The following is a 19,825-nucleotide window of genomic DNA, read 5'->3' as shown; positions in this document are numbered from 1 at the left end:
AAGATGGGTCAAGAACTTGGGACCCTTTCACCCACATGGGAGATCCAGATGGTACTAGAGGCTCCTGGCTTCTGGCTGGCATGGAACTGCCTGATGTGGCCATTTAAAGAGAGAACTAAACGATGGCAAATTTCTCTTGTTACATCTCTCCCTTTCTGTCACTCCATCTTTCAAATACATGTTTATATCAATGCCAGAATAAAATTTCATTCTTCCACATGAATCTAACAGCAAGTTCCAAACTGTGATGTGGAAGAAGTAAGACCCCAAGGCACCATTCAAGTGGGAGCCTACTAGCAGTTATGGTTTCATCATTATCAGTACAATTCAGAGTAAACCTTTCTAAATTAGAAGAATGCGTTTGCAATGTGATAGGAATGCTTTTCCTCCCATGATTGCAACTATTAAAAAGCCAGATATGAATCTTAGAATTACTTCTATTTCTTTAATACTAGTATAGAGTTAAGATTTCTGGAACTAGCCAGAGGGCTTAGAAACTAGTAAATTGTTGCCATGGTGACTGGTGTGCTCTGCCAAGGAGAGATCATTTCTCACATTTCCTGAATCCCAGAGACCACACAGAAGGAGAACAGAGATCCACGCTTCGGATGTTCAGGACCAGTATCAATAACGATTTCTGCTAAGATTTTTTTTTTTAATTTTTAGGGATGTGCTACATAAGGCATCAGTATGAATGATTAAAAGTTACCCAAGCTTTGTGTTTTCTGTTGCCAACAGTCAGGATACACATGTTCTGATGGAGAAACAGAGGTGATAAAGCAACTACAAATTTAACAGCAACTCATGCTAGAAAAAACAGCCAACCGTTTCTATATTCCTGGAGTGATGGGAGGCAGAATGCAAGATGAATGCAAGTCATCTGTGTTGCAGAAAGTGGCTGTCATCATGTAGAGGCTCTACGTTGGCACTAATGCCCCAGCAGAGGAGAGAATCCACCTGCACTCAGAGAAGAGAGGGGACAGCCCCTGGTTGGAGACAAGTGTCATCCAGGCTCCAGGATCTCAACCAAGGGGTCAAATTCCAGAATGAAGAGACTATTTGCTGGACACATTATACAAAATATGTTCATTCTGTTTCAAATGCTAACTCTGCCCAAAGTGTTAATTCTGCCCAAGGAGATGAGCAGGAAAATACCTTATTTACGTTGTGGAAAGGGTAACATCTGGCCCGCTACAGGAACTGTTTTGGTGAACCCCAGAGCTGACAATTGTAGCAGTGCCCTCGATAAGGAAAGCAGATCTACGGCTATGCCTGGGATGGTCCACCCACTTGAACAGAAGGTGGCCCGGCAGGGGTGTCTACTTCCTCATCTGCACCAAGGGGGTGGTGTGAGGATCAAGTGAGAGAAAACCCATATTCATGCTAAAAAAAAAAAAAAAAAGAATGAAATGTATCATAAGCGCTCAGTAAAGATTAACTCTTTCATTTACTATTGGCATTACTAATGCTGCTAACGTTAAACATTAGACAATGTTCTCTACTAGGTCCTGTAAGGGCGGGTGGGGACAAAGGGTAAATCGTGAAATAAAACAAGTGGGATGCTTAAGGGAATTCCCTAAAGGATGTCCTGATATTTTAGGCTTTGTTTGTGAGTTAAAAATTGTTAATTGGCGGGCTTCCACTGACACTAGGCTAATGTATGAGAAGAGCAGAAAACATATTACTGATTCTAAAGGATTCCATAGCAGAGAAAATAGTTTTTATAGTAAAAGCCATTTTTGCCCAGCTATAAGCAACTGCCTAGGTTGCTTTGTATACAGGCAAGTGTTTCACTGCTGAGAGAAAAGAGGCTAGTGGCTGGCATGCATGCTAGGTCTTGGTAATGCCCAATTTCTGTTAACAATACCAGTGTACCAGCATAACTGCCTCTCTCTCTATCTTTTTGTACACACACACTCTCTCTCTCTCTCTCATACACACACACACACACATATATATATTTGTGATATTTTTAAGATAAGTGGGGAAGGCAGGGAATGCCAGGCAAGATGTGTCATTATCCTCCTCAAAGAGGTGCTGCGGATTGCCTGATGCCTGGGGGAAGAGGCTCTGGGGATGTACTGGAGTCGGAGCAGCTGAGGGCACGTTTGACAGGGAAGGAATGACTTCTAAGGTCTTCTGTAGACTGGGTCACTGTATTCACAGTTAGGCAAGGCAGCCAAGAGTGTTCTAGAAAGAGGAAACCACAGGGCATGTCTGGATCAGGCTTCACCCACTGCCTGTTGGTGAATGCAAAGTTGAACCTAGATTCATGCCCAGCAGGACTAGGCCATAGTACCTGCCCATGAGTGGCAGAGCAAGGGATAGACTACTATCAGTCTGGGCAACAGCACCTACCAGAATGCAAGAGAACTGGATCTGGGTGCAGATTCTATAGGGGGTTTGTGGGCTCACCTCTGTGGGACTATAGCACTTGCTAATTTGAATGGAAAACTGAGGGAAGTGACTGGTGAGCCAGGCTGGACTCACCTGAGAGGAACCCACCTGATACTCCAAAAGCTGAGGCTGGGAGGAGATTGGGTGGGATCAGGCTATAGTACCCTCTAGAGGATGTAAAGGTCAGGCCTGAGGACAGACCATGCCAAGTGGGATTGTTTCAACAGCCAGTATGCATGGGATTTGGGGATCAGAGCAGGCCTATAAGGGGAACTTGAGGAACTCCCCTATTAGACTGCAGCTCCCACTAGGGAGCACAAGAGTCAGGGCTGGGGGCAGGTTAGGCCAGGTCAGGCCAGGCAAGGCCAGGCAAGGCAAAGCAAGGCAAGGCAAGGCTGCAGGACTTATCAGCATTTGTGTGGGCCAGGACTGGGAACAGGCCAGGACACAGCACCCACTGGAATACATCAGGGCAAGGACAAGGTGTGGGATGCACCCAGCTGGGCTTGGTTCAAGACCTGCTAGTCAGAGCTAAGACAGCTGGCAAGGCACACCAGACTGGGTTGAAGTACATGCCAGCACTCACAAAACCCAGGGCTGGGAAACAATCTGGCAGAACTTTAGGGACTCCCCTGCTGGGCTGTAACTCCCGCTGGTGAGGGTGAGAACTAGGGCTATGGGTGGACCAGACTGGGTAAGGCTGCAGCACCCAATTGCATGTACATGGGCTAGGTCTGTGGGCAGGCCAATCTGTGCTGGGCTCCAGCACCCACTGATGCTTGTGAGAGCCAAAGCGGCTGTTAGATAGGTTAGGCTAGGCTGCAATACCCATCAGGTTACATGAGCGTTGGGTCTGGGGGTGGGTCAGGCCAACGTAGGCTGTAGAATCCATTGGTGAGACCCAGAATGGATCAAGTAGGCTATTATATACCTGCTAGTAAGTGCCAGGACTGAGGATCAGCCATGTCAGTCTAGGCGGCGGTACTGTCAGCACATGCAAGATCTTGAGCTAACAGCAAGCCTGGTAGGGGAACAAGGGGAACTTCCATGCTAGGCCACAGCTCCTGCTGGTGAGTACAAAAGCCAGAGTTAGGAGCAGGAGAGACCAGGCTGAGCTATAGCACCCGCTGACATACATGTGAGCCCGGTCTGGGAGTTGGCCAAGCAGAGTTCGTCCACAGCACATATGGGGATGAATAAGACCAGGATGGGATGCAGGCAAAGCCAGGTTCACAAGAGGACTGTGGGTGGGACAGGCTGAAGTAGGTTGTTGTAGCCAGTGATGAGAGCTGGACTGAAGGAGAACTGGATTGAGCCAGACTGCAGCATTTGCTGCCTGGGCTGGGCAGGCCATCTCAGACAGGGCCACAAGACCCACTGGCACACAGAACACCCAGGGTGGGAGCAGGCCTAATAGAAGAATCTCTGGACTCTGCTGATGACTCATTCTTTCTATAGGTGAGTTTGAGTGTTGGGACTGGGTATGAACCAGGCTGCAAAAGGCAGTGGAACCCATTGGCATACTTGAGGGCCAGGTCTGGGGGCAGGGTAGGCTGAATTAAGTCATGTCACCTGGAGATGTACACAAAAGCAAGATCTGATGCTGGTTGGGCTAAACTAGGCTGAAGCAGAGGCTGGCACACAATATACTGGAGTTGCAGTTTAAGAAAAAAGGTGGGGATTTTTGGGGATCTTCTGACTAAACTGCAGTATCTGTCAGTATTGAGGATAGTCTATAGTGGGCTGACTGGGCTGGGCAGCAGTACCCTTTGGTTTGGGTGAGATATGGCACTAGGGCAGAACTGACCAGGCAACTTGATCTACCAGTATGTGTGCTAACTGGTTCAGGTAATAGACCGAACCTGACTGCACCTGCTGCTGCACACCAAGAGTCAAGTGTGAGGTCATCCCAGGCAAGGTTTCTTAGAGGACCCCCCAACTAGACTGCCGGAGTCAAATCCCAGCCACAGGGGAAAATCACAGAAAGTGTGGTCTGACATAGAGTGCATGTGTTGGGACTGGGCCTCCTCCGTTGCTGGTGCCTAGAAAGTGGACAGCATTTCCAGATGCATGTGGCGTGCATGATGACCAACTCATGTAGGCCAGCAGGGGTCGTCAACTGCTTCATCAGAAGATGGAAAGCAGAACAAGTTGTACAATTCCACTGATCAAGCTTTGCAGCATGTCTCTGGGTCTATGGCTGCACTAACGTGGACTTTGTAAACTAACAGACCTTGGAAAGATTTTCCCAACTCTGGAGCAATGAAACCAACTTTTCAGAGCTATCAAAACCACCCAGGTAGGGCCCGGCGGCATGGCCTAGCGGCTAAAGTCCTCGCCTTGAAAGCCCCGGGATCCCATATGGGTGCTGGTTCTAATCCGGCAGCTCCACTTCCCATCCAGCTCCCTGCTTGTGGCCTGGGAAAGCAGTTGAGGACGGCCCAATGCATTGGGACCCTGCACCCGCATGGGAGACCCGGAAGAGGTTCCAGGTTCCCGGCTTCGGATAGGCGCGCACCGCCCGTTGCGGCTCACTTGGGGAGTGAATCATCGGACGGAAGACCTTCCTCTCTGTCTCTCCTCCTCTGTGTATATCTGGCTCTAATAAAATGAACAAATCTTTAAAAAAAAAAAAAAACCACCCAGGTAATACCCCAGTAACACTCTTTTCCATGACTGGCTTCTAAGCAATCACCAAAAGATCATCCCCCATCTTAGGGTGCTGATCTAGTCTGACAGCAAAAAGTGGACTCCTCCCTATGGACACAGGAGAGAAAAAGAATAAAGGGAAAAAAAGAGAAACAACTGTTCCAATCACCTTCCTCTATACCTGACCCTTCCCACCATTATCAGAGGCCCGCATGGGTATGCATCCTTCTCAAGCATGTAAACAATATTGAAAAGAAACAAAAATTTTAAAAAATTTGGTGACACCTTATTCTACACAATGCTTTCTTCTAAAATAGTTAGGGAAGGACCATCCCACAGGATGTATAAACTGTGTAAAATCAATCCATCTGGCCTAGACAAAGAGTAAGTTGAAATTCAGTAACTCTACAGCAGAGTCATTTTGAAGTTGATAATTTTGTATAGCCTAGGAATATTGTAAATATCTAACTGGTTCTTGGCAGAAAACAGTTGCTTACCTCTATCATAAAAGATCTGATCAAACTATAAAACAGAGCTGCATGAACTTTTTTTGGAATAACTTTAATTCAGAAGTAAAACATGTTATCACATGCACATGTATACAGTACACTCTGAAGTACAGCTCTTTCTCAAATTCTATCATGGCACTATTTGGGAAGCTTACATTATCCTCCCAGAAAATTCCTTTGCAAATTGGGGCAACCATTTCGAACCTTACTAAAGTAAATCATGATTGCTAACAGGGAAAGAGGGACAAGGAAGGGAAAGGTAGTTGGATGGAAGGCAGTGTTTGTATTCAGATTCTCGTACAGAAGAGCAAAATCTATAAAACAAAGGCACTCATCAGTAAATTAAACCAGAGAAGTAATTAGTGTGGCTCAAAGACACCATGTTTGAAGCACTGCAAAGGAAGCAGGTCACAGTCAAACAACAGCACTGCACATCCAATGCAGACAAGGTTAATAGAGAGCTCTTACTTTCTCAGAACTATCAAAATTATAGCTAGCCGCTGATGACCTTCACGTGACAAACCAGTTTAAGAATTCATGTGGGTGATGCAAAACTGAAACCCCTGACCACGGAAAGGCTGTGAAGTAAAACCACTCATCTATGAAAGTTTTTATGTTAGCTGCTCCTGCCCTTTGTTGTATCACTAGATTGTTTTCTTAAAACCAAATCTTTATTGCAGAGTTTTAAAAACCACTGCAAACAGAATATTCACAGCACTCATCTCTTGTCAAAATCAGTCTTTTTATATATAAGAACAATAAAACTGTTATAATTAGAAAGATGTCAGATTTATAAGGGATGGCATTTACAAGGCAGCAAACTGATGTGCATGGGCTTCGCCTTGTGAACCCTCTGATCAAAAAGACAGATTTAAAAGCTGAGAAGTCTGACCTTGGTGGTTTTTTGGAACATGGTGATAACTACCCTCACCTCCTCTCATGGTGAGGATGCTACTGAACCAAGGGTGAAGGCATTAACTCTGAAGTGCTGCTCAGTCTCCTCAAACTTCCAACCAAAATCATAAACCTTGCTGATGTTTGGAAAGTTCAGGAAATAGAATTTGGTTCATTCAATTAAGTATACCTAATTAAAGTATCCCACGAAAACAAGCATATACAATCCCTCTCCTCAAATGTATTCCAAGAAATAAGATAATGTGCAATGTATCATAGAAAGAGGAATTCAGAACTCAGAAATTAACCATGAGAGATGGGGAATTCTGTCTGGAAATGTCATCTTACTGCCGGAACCCTAAATTTGATATATGACTAGAAACATCACCTGGAATTGGGAATTAATCATGTCAGCAAATAATGAAGACAGGCAGGGAGTGACTGAGGAGAAGCAAAGGTTCTTTATTTTGCACATGCTCCCGTTCTCTGCATGTAGGAAAATGAGTTAGCATAGAAACCAAATTGTGATTACTCTTCAAAATTAATTCTAAAACACCGATAATTTAGCATATTAGAACAAGTGTAAAAATAAGTATTTTTATGTCATACGCTACGACATATTTCATAATACATATTCATTTTGAATTCCATTTCATTTTTATTTTTTTAAGATTTATTTATTTTTATTTGAAAGGTGGGTTTACAGAGACAAAAAGATTTTCCATCTGCTGGTTTATTCTCCAAATGACTGCAATGACCAGAACTAAGCCAATCTGAAAACAGGAACCATCAGCTTCCTGGATCTCACATGCAGGTAAAGGGTCCCAAGACTTTGGGCTGTCCTCCACTTTTTCTCAGGCCATAAGTAGGGAACTAATTGGAAGTGGAGCAGCTGGGACACAAACTGGCATCCATATAAGATGCTGGCACCTAGAGTCAGAGGATTAGCCAATTGAGCTGTTGCATCTTCCCCTGAATTACATTTTAGCAACATATATCAGGCTCCTCACCTAAACCAGTGAAGGGCTAAAATCATGTATTTGCTTGAGTTTTACTCCTGGACAGTTTCTACGTCTCACCCAACAGATATTCTGTTGAGAAGCTTCAAGTTAATTTTGTAAGCCAAATCCCATTTTCCTGTTGACAATTCACTCCTCTCTTATTATCCTACTGACACTTTACTCCTGTTTGTGTTAACTGCACTGATTTTTAAACTGGCACTGGCCCCTAAAGACTACAGCTTAGAAAGCAATAACAACCTTGGTATTTGGTAGGATTCAAAGTATTTTTCAGCTACACAAGATTTGATCAAAGCAAAGATGAATTAGCACAACAGTGTGTAAAACACATGCCAAAACTTTCAGGCTGAAAGAGGGCTCTGCTGGGCCCGGCGTGGCCTAGTGGCTAAAGTCCTTGCCTTGAAAGCCCCGGGATCCCATATGGGCGCCGGTTCTAATCCCGGAAGCTCCACTTCCCATCCAGCTCCCTGCTTGTGGCCTGGGAAAGCAGTCGAGGATGGCCCAATGCAATGGGACCCTGCACCTGCGTGGGAGACCTGGAAGAGGTTCCAGGTTCCCGGCTTCGGATCGGCACGCACCGTCCGTTGCAGCTCACTTGGGGAGTGAATCATCGGACGGAAGATCTTCCTCTCTGTCTCTGCTCCTCTGTGTATATCTGGCTGTAATAAAAAATGAATAAATCTTAAAAAAAAAAAAAGAGGGCTCTGCATCTCAGTCTCCATCATCCTTGAAACTCCTAAGATTGCAGGAAACATAGCCTGGACATGGCTCATGTTGTTTAATTTGGTAACATATTGATGAGCCCAAGAGCCACTGGTTTCAGAGACAGGTCTAGTTTGGAGTTGTAATACAGTAGCAGGTGAAAGGGTTTATACCTTGGCTTTATCTGGTTTTGACCTTCACAACACATATGAATCATTTTTCTCTGATACGAATGTTGCCCCGTCCATCAAACTGAAATAACTGTCAGCAACTCACAAAGCTGTTGAAATAAAAGTGCTTTGTGATTGGGTAACTGCTGCTGTACTAGGAGCCTCCAACCAGACAGCTACTTTCTTACAGCGACCAAAGCCAAGTGACTAAAGTTGAGTGAACATGGCCCTACTGCCTGCTGGGTGACCTGCAATAGACTCCTGATAAGGATGGGGGTGACAGAGAGCAGCATTCTCCTTGGGGTCACTATACAATTCACATGTCTGAAGCAGGTCTCATGGTTCACATCTGTAGTAAGTTCTTTTGTTTAAAGAAACTTGTGGTAAACTTCACCTGCTGAAAGAATGACTTTTCTACCTAGGAAGGAAATGTTTACTTCGGAAACCTTTAAAGCCCCTGGAAACTGAAGCCAGCCCCATTCCATGCTGGATGGTTAAAAGGGACAGAATCTGCAATCTAACAACATGGGCTGGAATCTCATCCCAGAGCCACTTGCTGTATGTTCAAAATCTACAAGTGGAAGTGTTCTGGGTTTCAATTTGTGGACTATTTGCACAGACATAATGAGATAACTTGTGGAACAGAAATTATCTCAGAATCCGTCTGTTTCATATGCACTTCATATATTTAACCCACTTCACACTTTTTAAAAGTAATTATGTATGAAATAAAGCACCACGGTGTGAAGTTCTCTTGCAGTATAATCTAAACCCTCAACAAAAGGGTTGGGCTTTGGGATATTTGCAATTTCAGATTTTTAGAGTAAGGATGCCCCCTGCTAGGAAGAGAGAGATGACACACATTTATGAGTTATCCCCCAGGATTAGCCCCTGGGAAATGTCCAATAAATACTAAGCACAATACTGTCCCACAAGCTTCTAAGGGTGCGATGTAATGGAAATCGCTATGTTCTGGAGCTGTCAGTCCATTAACACTCCACTGTCTTTACTAGGAAACATACTAGAGGTGAAATGCATTCTTAGAGTATCACCATCGGCCACATTCAACTGAAGGGCCTGGAAACCACAGGTGGTGACAGTGGAAGTATTTTGCATAGCCCAACAGTACTGCACATGTTTAAAACAGAAGTACTTCTCTACAGAACATCCCAAGCAGCACATACTGGGTCCTACTTAGGTATGAAACCAAGTGCCTAACAAGAGTTAAGTTATTACCTTCAGACAGAACACTTCAGAGAGTACTTCAAAGCTATGTTGTTATATTCTTAAAAATAAGATACCAACTGGATGCAAATGACTAATAATTATAAAATGCTCTGAACCACAGTTGTTGTGTTTAGAATTGCTAAGATAGTGCAAACATGGATAATGTCAAGTATCATTACTAAGGTACAATGAGAAACCCTAAAATGGTACAGATTTGGCATAAAATGTTTTCAAGTGATCTCTTAATTTTCTGTTTCTTAATGGGAGAGTTCGAGTTACATATTCATGTAATTCTTCTTTATTGGAATTAGCATGCTTTAACATAATGCTTTAATGACCATTGGCTGTTAAAAATAATAAAGATGCTCTCCATGGCTTTAAATGAGGCCATTTGCTTTGGGCCAATACTATTTCAGACTACCTTTGAAGAGCTGAAGATTGTGTTGCAGAGCCACCACTGCACACAGGCAGGAGCAGGGCAGAGGGCTGCTTCATGTTCTGGCAACCAGAGTCCAGGACTGCAGTGCACAGCGAGTCACGGCTCAAAAGCAGAATGCAGCATGTTATATAACAGGCAAGCCTCCCTTGGAAGGTTCAAGGTAGAGAAACAGACATCTGGAGGAGGCAGGGAGTGAACAGCCTAAACTCCTTTCTAAATAAATGTGCCAGGTGTTTTGTAGGAGAATCCCACATACTCTCTCAAAATGAAGGTAAACTTGCTCATACCAAGTTGAACACATGCATGTTTCGGTTCTACAAGCCCACTGAGTCAGATTCTTCAATCTCTAAATGTATCAGCTTTCCAAGATTTCTGATTGACTAAATGGAAAGATATACCTCTTTTCCTCAGAAAGGATTACCCTGCCCCCCTTAAAACTACAATATGAAGGACAAATAAGACTAGGAGTGTAAATGGAAACAAAGCCCTGTTTTCCCATCCTGTTTTTGTTGTTTGCTGTTAGATTAATAGTAAGGATATAGAATCCAAGAGTGATGCAGAGCACACAGCAGAAAACCACGGCTCTGACCCCCAGGCCTCTCGTGCACCTTGTAAGACAAAGTGCCCATAAGGAGGATCCTGGAAAGGTATAGGAAGAAAGCTACTCTTTGTGCTATGCTTAAAACTAAATACAAGTAAGTGAGGATAATTATGATCATTCTCTTAGTAATGACACACACCTCTGCTGGTACCTGATAGTAACAACCTGAAGCATATCCAAGCGAATAGCTTAAAAATGAAGCTTTTACATTCACAATAGAGTGGAGTGGCTTATGTGGCTTTATGTTTTCCACTGGAAACTCACATTTAAAAACTTGCGGACTGGGACTGGCACTGGGGAATAGCCATTAAGTCACATTAGGTAACCTTCGGTTGCAGGATCAATCCTAGTTATCCCACTTTAAATCCAGCTCCCTGCTCATGTACAAGAGCTTGGGTCCTGCCATCCAAGTGGGAGATGCAAATGAAGTTCTTGCTTTCCACTTGATCAGTTCTGGCTGTCATGTACATTTGGAGAATGAACCAACAAGTAAAAGATTCTCTTCCCTCCCTCCCCCCACAACTCTTTGTAACTCTGACTGTTTAATAAATAAATAAATCTTAAAAGTCAAACAGTGGCTTAAGTCACTGTTGGAAGGAAAGAAACTAAACAATGTTGTAAAAATCACATAAAGGAGAAGTGCAATTAAAATGAGTCACTCTGACACTTATAGTCCAACTGCCACTGAAATGATGCTTCAAGCAGCATTGAGTCAGAAGCTCACTATCAATGTGTTTGGTGAACTCCGGATTCCCTCCACTGTACAGTATACTTCATTGAAGTGGTGGCCAGGGAAGTCCTGGTCACAGCACTCAAAGGAGCCTTGTCACTCAGGAAAGAGTCCCAGCATGCCTAACAAGTCAGAGAACAGACCCTGTGCATCTGCTAACATTAACCAAACATTAGAAGATAGTCTCATAGTATGAGTGCTCAGATGTCACAGAGCAGGGCCACCAAGGAACTTGCTACAGCATCCACTCACATGACCAGAGCTCCATCCTGTCTGAAACTGAATACTTTTCAGGACCTCCCGACATTCTTTTCACTTCCAAGAACAGCACTCAAAGTAGCCCTTCTGCCCAGAATGAGTTTTTAACTGCAAAGTTTATATTCCTTCAGAGGAATGCCTGAGGATGTTGACATCTCAGGGCAGGAAAATTTCTTAATCATTTAAATTCCAATGTGTACTAGGTACTGGAGATAAATGTAATTCTTATTTATTTGAGAGAGATGACAGGGTTCCTATCTACTGCTTCACTTCTAAATGCCTGCCAACAGCAGGAATTGGGCTGGTAGTAAGGCTTAGAGACAGAAATTCAATATGAGTCCTCCATGTGGGTGGCAGAAACCCAAATACCTGAGCCATCACTTCTGCATTAGCAGGAAAATGGAGTTAGGCGCCAAAGCTAGTCTCTAACCCAAGGACTCCAGGACAGGATGCAGGTGTGTTAAGTGCTAGTGCAGATGTCTGTCCCACAGATGGTTCTGATGGAATGAAGACTGGATTAATACACAGAACGAACTTCTGGCCAACGTGGGAGCAGTGCAGCCAGCCAATGTGTTATCTTCTTCACCAGTCCTGATGTGTGGTCTTTTGAGGTGGTACCTCCCACAAATTCCAGAATGTAGGCACATAGTGAACTTGGAGTCAACCACAAATAACTGAATCTGTGTGAATCCTTAGGGAGCAATCAATTTGAGCTAAAAAAGAAAATCATGTCTGACCTGAATTCTGTAAACAAAACTACATTTTAAATGTGGTTGAAGCAACCAGATTTAAGGAGCCTTTTCCACAAAGCTAATTATTCCTTGATTACTCCTTCTTCCCACTAAAGTTGAAGTTCAAGTTCTTCTAATTGCATGTCATGATGTTCAGCTGCAACAAGATCTAAGTAACTCTTCTTTTGCCTCTTTTGTTTCTGTTTTTATTTTTTCCATTTCTTCCACCAGTATATCTCTCTACCTTTCAATGTAGTCTCCCTGTCATAGATTGTATCGGAAGATGCTACCATCAAGGCTGGTGAGAGGCAGTGTTTAAAGGGGGAGTTTAAGGGACAGGCATATGGCATAGCAGTTACTATGCCACTTGGAAAGACCGCGTCCCACATCAGAATCCTGGGTTCAAGTTTTGGCTCTGGTTCTCATTCCAGCTTCCTGCTAACTGGGAATCAGCAATGATGACTCAAAGCCTTGGGTCCCTGCTGGCGATGTTAGACACCTGGATCCCAAGTTTACAGCCCTGGCTGCCAGAGGCATTTGAAATGGGAACCAAAGAGAAGAGATCTTGGTTTGTCTGTCTCTGCTTTTTCAAATAATAATTCCAAAAAGGCAGGTGAAGAACATTTCATGATCTTCATATACAAAAACTTTCAGTCCTATTACATTCCACAAATCATTTTTAATCCTATTACTTTGCAGTCTACCTCCCCTCAATGTGTGAAGAGAAGCAGAAGACATTCACTATCACAATGAACACATGTATCCTCTATGTACTGATGCACTAAGACACATACATGGCTGTTGCTGTTGGAATCATATGGCACTCTAACTACACAGAATGTAAATTCTGAATGAATGGAGTTTTAAGCCTGAGAAGTCTTCCCTTCCCTGGGAGAGGAAGTCTAAAGTAAGCGTCCAGATCAGGAAAATCCTGATTGTGTTTCCAGTAGCAGTGCTCAATGCTGAGTGTAGGTTTGTATTACCTTCTGAAACGGATGGTTATTTTCCTTCAGACTGTGTTTATACTTGTCGGTTAAGACGTCACTTTAGGGACAGGAAATATTCACACTGCCTTAAGGCACTGTTTTTGATAATCACATCGCATGTCTAAATGTCTGGCTTGAGTCCCAAATACTCTCCTTCTGATGAAGCTTCCTGCTAATGCATACCCTGGGAGAAAACAGATGATGGCTCAAATACTTGGGTCTGCATCATCCATGTGGGAGACCCAGATGGAATTCTGGACTTCTAGTTTTGGACTGGCTAAACCCTGGCTGTTGCTGAAACTGGGAGAGTGAATCAGTGGATAGAATATCTCTGTCTGTTTACCTACCAAATAAAATGAAAATAAGTAAGTTTAGAAAGTTTTGGAAGATGTCACATGGGATCAGAATTGTGGCACAGTAGCAGTTAACCTGCTACCCACAACACCAGCATCTCACATGCATGCTGGTTCCAGTCCGGATTTCTCCACTTCTGAACCAGCTCCCTGGTAGTGTGTTGGGAAAGCACCGAAACACAGCCCAAGTGTTTACATTTGTGCCATCCGCATGGCAGACTCAGTTGCAGTTCAAGGTTACTGGTTTTGGCGAGGCCCTTGCAGCCAGCTGGGGAATAAACAAACAGTTGGAAGCTCTCTCTCTCTCTCTCTCTGTCTTTCCCTTCCTGTCTGTAACAGCCTTTTAAATAAATAAGTCTTAGTAGAAAAAGAAATGGCACTTACTATACTATGGGGCATTTAAGAATGGAGATCAGCTTTCTATTCTGTGTTGCTGAATGACACTTTCATTTTCATGTAGGGCTCTTGGGGCCAAGGTGTCGCTTCATACCTCAGTCAGGAAGTTCATCAATCAGTCCATGGGGCAGCGGTGATGCTGTGAGACAGGCTAGCAGCCCCTCTACGCTTTGAGTTTCAGCCCCTCATCTCCCAGCCTGAACAGCACCAGATAAATAGCCCTTGCTTAATGATCTCCTCATACTTGTGAGCCCATGTTGTTTTAAGGGAAAACTTCAAGATAAATTCACAATCTGAGAAACGACACTCAGAGGTATTTCAAAAAGTTAGTGCAACACAGAATTAAAAGGTACGTTTAGTTAGGTGCAAAGAGCCTGAAATCTGGGCAAAAGACAGTGTTCACAAAGTTCACAACAAATCATTACTTATTCTGAAAATATAATGCATGGATTTCAAAATCTTCACAGCAAAACTGACTTCTCTTTTAATTCAATTCGCTTTAGCTTTGAGAGATACTCTCCTATAAATGCTTAAGTACAGCAAAGAACAATTTTAAGACTACTTAAAAAGTAACCATAATATTTAATAGATTGTAAAGATTTTTTCTATGAAGTTCTTGAATGAGCAGTGGGATAAATGAATGGGAAAAATACTCAAATTCTCATTTTTCAAAAAAAAAAAAGGTGACTATTGAAATAGGCCTTAAACAAACTACTGGACTTCAGAAGAGGGGAAATGTAAGGCATTTCCTGGCACAAAGCCCTTAAAGTTGGATGAGCCAGGTGTGAAGGGAATGAAAGCACAATGTATATAGAATGAGCACTGCTAATCACAAAATCCAAACTTTCTGAGAACAAACCTGATACTCCAGGTGCAAAATTCTATAATATAAAACTGTATTTCATATGCAGAATTATTTTTTAAAAGCATCGTATAGCATTATCTTTGCGGTAGGTATACAAGGAGAACATAAAACTTAAACCAAGTTTAGGTGTAGGTTTTTTCCCTTTCCCAAGATATCTATCATAAATATGGAAATACAAGAAATTTTGAGACATGAAACATTTCTAGTTTCAAGCATTTTGCATCAGGGATATTCAGCAGGCGCTGGGTTAGGTAAGTATTGTGAACCCAGAAGTGGCATGGCTGGAGAAGTTAAATTGGACCAATAGAAAATTGGGAGAAATAAGGTTTGGGAGCAGGAAAACAAAACAATGAGAATAGTGTTTGTAGAGGAGTTTTCTGCTCACTGGATTGACTGTTGTGAGAGCAGAGATCAAGTGAACGTGGCTGATACACAGCTAAATGGCTAACAGAGAACTCTGTAGATGAAGAGATGGCTGTGCCAATACACACAGGCTGGGAGAAGAGATTAGCAAAGTATCCTGACAGCCTCCTGGTGAGGAATCATCCCAAGGCAGATCATTCAACGCACTGTCATGGTGAAAGCTGCCTCTATCTGACTGAGGATGATGCTGGGCTGAATTTTAACACTGTACTAGGAGGGCATGCATTTGGTCTAGTGGTTAAAATACTGCTTAGGACACTAGTGTCATTCAACAGAGGACCTGGCCTCAAATCCTGGCTCCCTACTTGATTCCAGTGTCTTGTTAAGGCCCTGGAGGCAGCAGGAGACAGCTCACATAATTGGGTCCTTGCCAGCCATGTGAGAGACCTGGATTGAGTCCCTAGTTCCTGGCTTCGGCCCCAGCCATTGCAGACATTTGGGAAGTAACCTAGCCAATGAAAACTAATACACACATGTACATTCACCCTCTCTCAATTAAATAAATTTTAAGTGTCCTATAGAAAAATTAGACCTTTGAGACAAAAGACAGGGCAAGGAATGAATATTTTAAGACAGTGGTGGACCAACAGTCTGAGAAGCTCTGCGTTTAGTAAGCATGACCACCACCACCCAGAGACCACCATACAAGGAGAGTAGAGGGGCTACCTCTACCTGGCTTAAAACAGAAGGAGTGGAAATGGTAATAAATCCAGACTAGAACTATTTTCAGGTTTTCTGTTGTATCCATGAAGACTGATGCATCAACAAGGCAGAATATTTAACCAAGTTTTACGCGACACAATGGAAGAGAGAGTCCTGACAAACATGCACCACCACAGCTCTCTGGGTTCTCAGAACACATGACTTCTTTCTTCACTCACACCTAGGAGACAGAAGCAGACACAAGAGAGGCTGGGAAGCAAACAGGCAGGCTTGGGAGTTGCAGCTATTCCCCAGGCAGAACTGCAATCATGGGGCATGTCCTTCTCTCTAACCTGGGTGATATTCCAAGTCATTTTCTCTCACTCTGTGACTTTTCTACCTCTTCCTTCTCTAACTGAAGACTTCCCTGGTTTCTGTGGAATCATTCTAATATCTTACCAGTGACCCATGTTTCCTTGTAATATTTCCATCCTACCCTCTCCACTGCCTAACTTCCATTGATCATTTTCTCATTGCATTGCTGATCCTGTCATTGTGAAGGAATCAAATGCTGAGGATTCTCCAGGGATTTTGGACAGACTTGGACTTCTTACTACTTGTTTGCTGAACCACAGGGTGGCGTTGGACTCCAACCTCCCCCACCTGCAACTGGAGGATTCTAACACCCGTCTCTGTAGGGCCAGTGAGAATGGCAATTGAAACCTGCAGGTCTCTGGCAGAGTCACAGGGCAGCCCTTTCAGACGGGACAACCTCCACTTAGCCTTCCTTCTCCCTTTTATTCTTTACAAGAAAACCACTGACTACATGCACAGTGACCCAGCTCATTGCAGCATTAACAAGTAACAAAAACAACCACCACCAAGAAAGTAAAGTACCAATGGTATCACAGAATTTGTCTTCTTTTTGATGAAAATCTGTCATTTAGATATGTCAATGGACTTAATGGTAATTTAACATTTAAATCATAATAATTCTTGAACATGATAATAAACGTGCAAACAATCCTCAAACTCTTGAATGTCTGAATAACAGGTACTAAAGTCTCAAAATTCATTAAATTCTCTGATACTTTGTTAGAGTAGTCTCCTTTAGCAAAGGACTTCTCAACGTAGCCACCTTTGCAAAATCCTATTCAATTTTTATGAATAGAAAAATACCAAAACACTTAACTTACTGTTATAGAACAGTGGATCAAGCTACCATCTGCAAGGGCAGCAGATCTTAGGAGCATCGGCTTACGTCCTGGCTGCTTCCTTCAGATCCAGTTCCCTGCTAATGCACCTAGTAAGTATCAATAGATGGCCCAAATGCCTGGGCCCCGCCACCCACGTGGGCAAGCAGGATAATGTTTCCAGGCTCCTGATTATCAGCTTGCCCCAGGTTCAGCCCTTTGGGCCATCTTGGAAGTAAAACAGTGGCAAAATCTCTCCCTTTATCCTTGTCTCTATATCGCTCTCCATAACTCTTGCTTTTCAAATAAAGCATAAATAAACATAACCCATTTTTTTGTTTGTTTAACCTATTTTTAAAAGTTAGAACTCCTTATTTCTTTCCTCAATATCCTCTCTTTCCCTTTTTGTTTAAGAGTGTGGTTGGGCACGTCTGTTTTCCCACTTCTTCTGGAGATTGAGCTCAAGGTCAGCTGATGTGGCCTCAGAAGACTCACATCTGACCCCACCAGGGAACCTGAGCTCTGAGTCATTCCTCTGGCAAAGTGCTGATCTGGGAAAGTTAGAGCTGCCGCTGTGAAAGGAAGATGAGTCAGGGCAAGAACAAACCACTTGTGATGGAGGGCCAGAAACAGGAAACATTAGATGGGGAAAGAAAGGCGCTTGAGTAAAACTAACACTGTTTTGATCAGGACCATTTAACATTAAAAAAAAAAAAAAGGGCACCAGGGTTATTAGGCTCCCAGTTATATCAGGCAGAGACCAGAGCACTCAGAGCATAAAAGAGCAAAAATTCGCCCCAGAGAAGTTTTGAAAAGGGAACCTTTCAAGTAGAAACCGACTTTATCATTTGCTTAAGTTTGATTAAGATAACAAGAATCTGAACACAAAAGGAGCCTTCTAGCCTATTTTCTGCATTTGCAATCATTTGAATAAGGTCCAAGGATCAGTGTTTGCATATTCCTTTCAAAAGCACTGGCACATACATTTCTCAGGAAGTTTCAAGTGTTAGGATGATTAAATTCGAAAAAAACTGGCTACAAGAAAATTACAAGATCATTTTTGCTTCATGTCTTCATTTCCTTTTTTTAGCTGCCTTAAAACAAGATCCACATTACAAGAACAACCCAACCATTCCTTCAAAAAAGTCATCTTCAATGGTCATGTAGACATTTCTGTGTCCTCTCTGTGGACCCCAGCAATCATATTATACCCCAACTACAGAACAAAGCGCAGGGGAGTGTCAACACATTTTTTTTAAATTGTCATCAAATCAAAATACATAACAGAGGGACTTTTAAATACCTGTAAGATTTGCTGATAAACAAAACACAGCATACAACAAACAGTAACTTGTATAAGATTCTAGAAGGTGCATCCTGTAATCCCTTGGAACAGCAGCTGACCATCCCTGGCATGCTGGTCCTGGCAGCGATCTTGGACAGTCAGAGACTTCTTCTTTGTCAATGTTTTAATAATTTTTTTCCCCTTGGCAGGTAGCAAAAAGGTTCTTTGTCTTAATGCCTTAATGACGCAGGTTTTCAGAGAATCAATAGCTCTGCTGAGAATGGATCAAAGCAAAGTACTACACTCACCTGAAAAGGGAAAGAATATGTCAGGGATGATAAGCAGAGATCATGAGGAAGTCTTCTTTTCTTACAAGTCTCTCTGCAGCAGGGAGAGCTAAAAAAGGAACAAAATGAATTACCATTGTCTTCCATTTAACAAGAATTGGTATGCTATTACACCAAGTCACAGAGAACAGTAATTATTTTAAAATCAGGCCAATACATTAAAAAAAAAAAAAGACAGATGGCCAACACAACTGTAAATGCAAAATACTCATTTTCACCTAGTTCATGTAGAAGCAGTGTCTCGCTTACTTCAATGACTGTTTTTTAACAGACACTTAACCATAGCACTATATGGTAAAACGAATATAATGACAAGTTGTGGAAAGTCACATAAAAAGCATTTGACACAAATGCCATCTCATTTCCAGGACTGTGACAGAGTGCTGGCATTTCAAAGAGCCCTGGGCCCAGCTGGTCTGCAGGTGCAGGGCTGGTGCATAGCTCCCGGATGCAACAGGAGCACCTCTCACTGGCATTAAGGATCCCATGCTAGAAAACATTCATTCATTCATTCATTCAACCAGTACTGCCTGAGTACTTTCATGAATCATTAAAAGCTCTGGGGGTTAAGATAAAGATCTGTGACCTTATAGGAGTTTACATTCCAGAAGGGAGTGACTAAAACAAACAAACACAATAAATAGAAGTCAGAATGACTCACTGAGATGGCTTCATTTGAGCCAAGTCCTATAGATAGTGTGAGAAGAAGCCACCTGCTATTTGGGAAGCAAATTCCAAGAGTTGGAACAGCCCTGACCAGAACTCTTCTGTTGAGCAAGCAATGGGGGGGGCGTGGGGTGGGGAGTAGAGGTAGGGGGTGGGAGGGAAGGGAGGGGGTGGTCTGGCTAGGGGAGGGGTGAGAGGGAAGGAAGAAGGGTAGATGCCAGGTGGCAACAGATGAGCCAAACCACAGAAAACAGGTGGTGAGGAAAAACAGGTGGCAAAGACAGAAAGCCCTGGAATCCAGATCCTGAGTGAGTACTGAAAAGGTGAGTAGAACAAAAGCTGG

The 19,825-nt window shown here is 43.1% G+C and overlaps 1 protein-coding gene across 1 annotated transcript in view; it reads right to left on the bottom strand.

Annotated features, from left to right (window-relative positions):
* The window catches only part of FAM110B (family with sequence similarity 110 member B), a 71,392-nt gene extending 52,542 nt beyond the window's left edge, over positions 1 to 18,850 (bottom strand). Inside the window, exon 1 of the mRNA XM_004580578.2 lies at positions 18,778 to 18,850. The gene's annotated coding sequence lies outside the window, so the exon portion shown is untranslated. The remainder of the gene's footprint in view (positions 1 to 18,777) is intronic.
* Between the last annotated feature and the right edge of the window lie 975 nt (positions 18,851 to 19,825).

Source organism: Ochotona princeps, chromosome 9, assembly GCF_030435755.1.
Source record: "Ochotona princeps isolate mOchPri1 chromosome 9, mOchPri1.hap1, whole genome shotgun sequence".
Lineage (NCBI taxonomy): Eukaryota > Metazoa > Chordata > Mammalia > Lagomorpha > Ochotonidae > Ochotona > Ochotona princeps.
The sequence above is the reverse complement of the archived record's forward strand: the minus strand, read 5'-3'. Positions and strand labels throughout refer to the sequence as shown.